The following is a 6,010-nucleotide window of genomic DNA, read 5'->3' on the forward strand; positions in this document are numbered from 1 at the left end:
AGAAAGAAGTCAGGCAGGTGAGAGTAATTTTAAAATGTGTGAGTGTGTGTGTGTGTGTGTGTGTGTGTGTGTGCGCGCGCGCGCGCACGCGCGTGTGCGCGCACACTCGTGTGTCTTTTTGTCTATCCCACTCCTTTTTTATTCAGCTTAAAACAGCAACTTCATTACATCTAGGAGCCCCTTTCCCTCACACTCATACTTGAGTTCTCCGTTCACCACACACAGGGCCCTTTCCCCAGTCTTCTCACTCCCAGCAGATTAACTGAGAGTGAACTGCAAAGGAAACTTTGTGAGTAGGTCCTCTGAGATGCTCAGCCCCTCCCTGGCACCTCTGAGGACTCACTTTTAAACAGCCATTGGTTTAAAAAAAAAAAATTTAGTAATCCTTGGGTATCCAATGTCCTTTTGTTATCTCTTTTTAAATTATAAAGAAGTCAGAAAGACTCACTTTCTGCCACACCCTGTTCTCTAATTGCAGCCCATCACGGCTCAGTTTTCCTTCTCTCTGCTTTGCTTTTAAAAAGTTTCTCTGCCTTGCTTTCCACCCAGTTCCTGGGCCTTGGATTCTTATCTTTGGGCTTCTCAGGGCCTTCGGAATCTCAGCAAGCCCAGTTCAATGCCATTCTCCTCCTCCTCTTTCTCCTCTTCCTCCTCCTCCTCTTCCTCCTCTCCCTCCTCTTCCTCCACCTCCTCCTCCTCCTTGTCCTCCTCACTAGACTTCAAGTTTGCAGGACAGAGCAGTAACAGGCCTGGGCCGTTAACACATCACACTTCATTCTCCCCTAGAACTTTTACTAGGCGAAGAGCTTGGAAGGAGAAAACATCTGTAAACAGCGCCTGTGGCCCCTGAGAGTAGGGGGCAAATTGGGACACGGAGGCTGGGGCACAAGTAAAGTACTGCAGAATTTGTGAAAGGGTCTTTCTGAAGGTCCAACTATAGAGAAAAGAGGAAGAGGCTGGGCGACTGGGGAAAGTCTAGAGTCTTTCTGAAATACCCCGCTTTTTCTGGCTGTCCCAGAGCAGATGGGAGTCTCTTACCGCTGGCCTCTGAGAAAGCTTAAATGAACACTTCTGTCAGCTCCTGGAGGTGGGACACAGAAACAATGGCCTCTGGCCATGGAGGGCTCCCTCCTAGTACAGGGGTCCCTGCGGGCTCTCCTTACCTCTGCGGCTGGTATTACATCTGAAAACAGTGGAAAGGTCCTGCTAGATCTCTAGGACGAAAAAGACCTGGACAATCAACGTCTCCTCAATCTACTCCGAAGCTAAGAAACATTACAATAAAATTTACAGTGCCTTTAACAACTCGCAAGTAAGGCATTAAAATTCGCTTTAATTGAGAAAATATTGATTTTCAAGTGTAGAGAAAGTGAAATCGTAATTTAGCTGCAAACTTTCAGGCGAGAATATAGCAAGTTATGCCACCATATAATAGAGCCACTCTTAATCGCCCATACAACACCACATCTTTAATTGCCCTACTTTGTGAACTGATAAAGACAAAAAGATAACCCGATCAAGGCAAATGCTTTATTATTTTTTAATCTAGAGAAAGGATCTAGAAAAATGTCTTTTTTCCATTTATGGGTTTATCATTTTTTTTTTTTAAAGAGGGGAAAGGTCCAGTGAGGAGAAAAAAATAAATAAAAAGAACGGAAAACCACAGACCAGTCTAAAAGCCACTCACGGTAGCAAATCCGTTGATATTCTTTACTAAAGGAGGAACGAAGCCAATGCATTTAGAGCAAATGCATTCACAGGCAAAATTGCATCCTCCTTGAACGAAACAAACCTAGGTCTATTTTGTTGCTTTACTCCCCCGCCCGCCCCCCCGCTCCCCGTCCTGGGGCAGGGGCGGCGTGCGGTATAGAATCCATTGGAAGATTGAGGGGAGGAAGAAAATCAGACTTTCTGTTATTTCTGTATCGGTTTTTGGTATTATAGAGGAGTGAAGAAGTTTTTGTGTGGTGGTTTTTCATTGATCACTCACTCTGAGCTAATGTAATTATCCTCATCAATAGGACGCTGCAGAGAGAATCATTATGTGGGTGACATTGATAAATGACCGCCCAGGAACGGCCCTCTCTCGGGCAACCCCCACATCTGACCCTCCCACACACACACAATGTAGTCATAGAAACACCTACAAGAACCTAGAGCGCCGCCCCGCCAGAGGCCCGAAAAGGAAGAAAAGCCTCAGGCGGCCGAGGTGGGGGCAGGAGGGGGGGTGTCCAGATCCCAAATAGTTGCAAGACAAAACCAGCCAGCCACATGCGGGACAGGGCGGAGTGGCAGGAGGAGGACTGTGCCCGCGCTGCCATCCCCCAGCCCGCTCCCGCCCCCCCCCCCCCCGCACCAGCCGCCCAAGCACAGTTGCCTACAACAAAGTGCAAATCTGCCCTGCAGCCCGGTCCATTCCTCCACACCTTTCTCCACGTGCGAACTCACTCCAGGCCACCAAAAGATGCTTACCCAGGCACACACTGCAGAAGGATTCGGCAAAGGAGTTTAAAGGTCAGGTCATGGAACTTGCAGGCTTCGGATTCTCACGCACAGCCCCCTCCCCTCCACTGCGCTCAAAACACCTCAAACACACAACAAACAAACCAAATACCACAAAGGCAGCGACTGGGCGACACCTCCCCCTCTGGCGCTCCCGCGTTATTTCCTGAGTGACCCCTTCTTTTCTCTTCACCTCCTAACCCAGGGCCTCTGATTATGAGATAATGGATTTTGCGATTGTTCCTGTCAGGGGCAAAAAGAAAAAGAAAAAAATATTCCCCTACCGTACCCCACGTTTTTATCTTTCCACTGTTTTATTTAAGCCAATGGGAAAGTATTGAGAGCAGTAATTGATTCATAATGATCCATAAATCGGTGTAGGAAAGCGGGGGTGGGGAGGCGGTGCGAAGAGAAGGGGGCGATGCTGTTTATTTATTTTATTTCTAAAGCCTCCGCTAAAGTAGCTTTGACACTGTTGGGGCTGGAGGGGAGGGGCCGCTGGGCTCCGCCGGATCATCCATCATTCCTGTCACCCAGAGTCTGCCCGGAGGAGCAGTAGACGCAATCTCCCTTCTGTCTCTACAGCGAAACTATTAATATTAAAACCTCCCTTCAAACACTGCCCCGACGGTCCCCATTCTCATCACGATTTGACCGCCAGAGTCCAGCGCTGCACCTTCCTCCAGCCCCGCTGGGACGAGGGGGGGGGGCTCCCCACTCGCGCTGCGCCCTTAGTCGATCCTTGCAAAAGAAACTGTTGTGTCCCCTTCCATCAGTTTGCAGCAGGTTCGCCTGTGCAACAAACACACTCGCGAGGGGGAGGCCTTCTGCAGGCACGACTGCGAGCGGGATCCTCCTTGCTCTTGGCTTCCTCCTCATCTCCCCTAACCCCGGAACACAAGGGAGCCCTGCCTTGCTAGGGTCACTGGGCCATTTAGACAGCTCGACAGAGGACCCTCTGGCAAAGTGGCAACTTGTAGCGGAGGTCCAGGCTCCTTATCAAATTGCCTGGCCTGCAAGACTAATGGAGAATTTGTGGAGGATCCCTTTGAAGGAAGGGCTCTCCTTTTGACAGCTGCTAGAGATATTAGCCACATTTCCCTTGCCGGGTCTGCTCCGGGTTAACAGGCCGGCGGGAATGGGAGGGCCAGCCAGAGAAGAGGACCTTGATGAACTGGGCAGACCCATGCAGGGAGCTGGAGTCGGGGTTCGGGGTGCTGACCCCGGTATGGGCGGAAGAGAGGAAGCGTGCAAGACAGAACATCCTCTGGACTTTTCTTTTCCTTTAAAATGTGGCTTCTTGCTCAATTCCCAACCCTTAACAGATGGCGACTGTAGCTCTCTCGGAATTTCTTGAAGAAAGGGAAACCTTTGGAGTTTATTTCTGCTTTTGCTTTTCCATATAAATAAAAAAGTGTTTTTATATTACTCTTGTTTTGGAGAACATAAGCAATTTTATTCAGACTACAGTATTTCCTTTAACACTATATGGTTGTCAAAACACCATTCCCAGTTTCTTTGCGTTTGACAGCTGAGTCTTGCTTAAATATACCCAAATCGGAACTCTTTATACTAAATAGTAAACCCGAGCTAGGAGCAAGCACATTCTGAGGGGGTATAAAAAGCACTATAAAAATTGGATAAAATGATCATCCCTGTCATAGAATGGGGTGGGGGTGGGGCAAGAAACTGCATAGATATTACTACAATTATCTCTCATCTCTGAACAGCTAAGGTTAAAATTAGCATGGTAAGATACAGTTTGGCCAAGATACTAAGCTTAAGATGAGTTTGTGAATTCAAACTAAGGCTCAACAGCTCTGGGCTGTAATAACCCTGTAAAACACTTTTTATAAACATGAGCTTGTGACCAAGGAAACCATTCACCATTTACCTTATGGAGAGCAATGGAAGAAAAACTGCCAGTAAAATTTTTTTCCTTTCAACTGATATGAGAGTTAGTTTATAAATGAGGAACTTGTCAGAGTTTATATCTGAGCATTTAAAGTAAACATATGCAAATATTTAAATTTTACAGAAAGATTCCATGTAAAATGGAACAGGGAAAACGAGAGGGAAGCCGTGTGTTTCACAAGATCAGTGTGTTTGTACCAAGCACTGCCGTTTCTAGGTTTAAAGAGCAGTGCACTAATTAAAGTGATAAATTCACTTATAAAAATTTTACTTAACAATATAAAAGAAAACAATAGCAGTTTACATCCTTGCTCGTTCACATGCAGAACGTCCATGAAGGCTGTTGAAAGAGGAAAACATGGAAGGGCTTGCCTCAGTCACCACTATGGATTGCTTCCAAGTGTAAGTTTGCATGATTAGTGCACTCTTCCCTTATCACATTGGATCATCTATCTACCTCCTGTTTGTTGTCCCTTTTAAATGGAGGAGTCAGCATTTAGGAGTTAGGAAAGTCTAAGCAGTGTGTTTATTTGGAAACTCCAAGGGCATTCAGCTGCCTTAAGCTTCTACACTTAACACACTATAGCAGACATTGGACAGTTTCAACAAGCTTGTGGCTCTAGATCACCAAATGCAGTTTTGAAAATGCTATCACTTATCTGTTCCTTTCTTTCTTTCTTTCTTTCTTTCTTTCTTTCTTTCTTTTTCTTTCTTTCTTCCTTCCTTTCTCTCTCTTTTCTTCCTTCCTTCCTTTCTCTCTCTCTTTTCTTTCTTTCTTTCTTTCTTAGAAAAAGACTTGAGCCATCAAATTCTCATACTTGCATCCCTGCACATGAAGAAAGCATCTACAGTAAAAAGATGCCACTGCATCATTTGTGTTAAATATTAATACGTAAGCACTCTTTTAAGCTTAGAATTTCCAACTCCATAGAAGGTGTTTACGTATCTATAAACATCTATATATAAGCCTTATTTTACGTAGTCAATACTATTTGAGTAACATGAAAGAAACACAGATAAATCATGTTTGAGCACACATTATTTCTTACAATATAAAATTAACTCAGAGTAAACCCTTTATTCTAGTGGTGGGTGCATAGGCAAAAGCTTTATCTGAAATTACTTTTAAAAACATCATGCAGCTATATATAAGGGCATTCTGAATGTACTTTTTCAAGCTGGTTATAATGCACACAATTTCATACCTTTGGAAGTTTTCTGCTGATGAAACCTAAGAGTCCAAACACATAATGAAAAGCTACAGATGATAATTTTTAGAAGTGTTGGTAAATTACATCTTAAATATGCTCAACTTCCTTAGAGTCAGGGATGGGAAACCATCACCTACTTTCGTCAGTGCACAGTAGCTGGCATCCTACAACCTTCAAACCATTAAAAAAGCAACCAAAGCCTAACAAAAAATCAAAAATGAAATATTTATTACCGCATTTTGTGACTTAACACCTTTTTTTTTTAACATAACGTCACAGTCCTCATACAAGTATTTTAATGTAAATTTGACAAAGCTTAAAGGTAACAGCATTTTCTTCTAGTGAGGAACACGTGCTGAGAAAAGAGGATCCCATGGACATAC

At 44.6% G+C, this 6,010-nt stretch overlaps 1 protein-coding gene across 5 annotated transcripts in view; it reads right to left on the minus strand.

Annotated features, from left to right (window-relative positions):
• Positions 1-5,380: 5,380 nt before the first annotated feature.
• The window catches only part of Meis2 (Meis homeobox 2), a 201,308-nt gene continuing 200,678 nt past the window's right edge, over positions 5,381-6,010 (minus strand). For all 5 annotated transcript variants that reach the window (XM_051144354.1, XM_051144356.1, XM_051144357.1 and 2 more), the window contains one exon: positions 5,381-6,010. This exon is cut by the window's right edge and continues 1,286 nt beyond it. The gene's annotated coding sequence lies outside the window, so the exon portion shown is untranslated.

Source organism: Acomys russatus, chromosome 4 (genome assembly GCF_903995435.1).
Source record: "Acomys russatus chromosome 4, mAcoRus1.1, whole genome shotgun sequence".
NCBI lineage: Eukaryota > Metazoa > Chordata > Mammalia > Rodentia > Muridae > Acomys > Acomys russatus.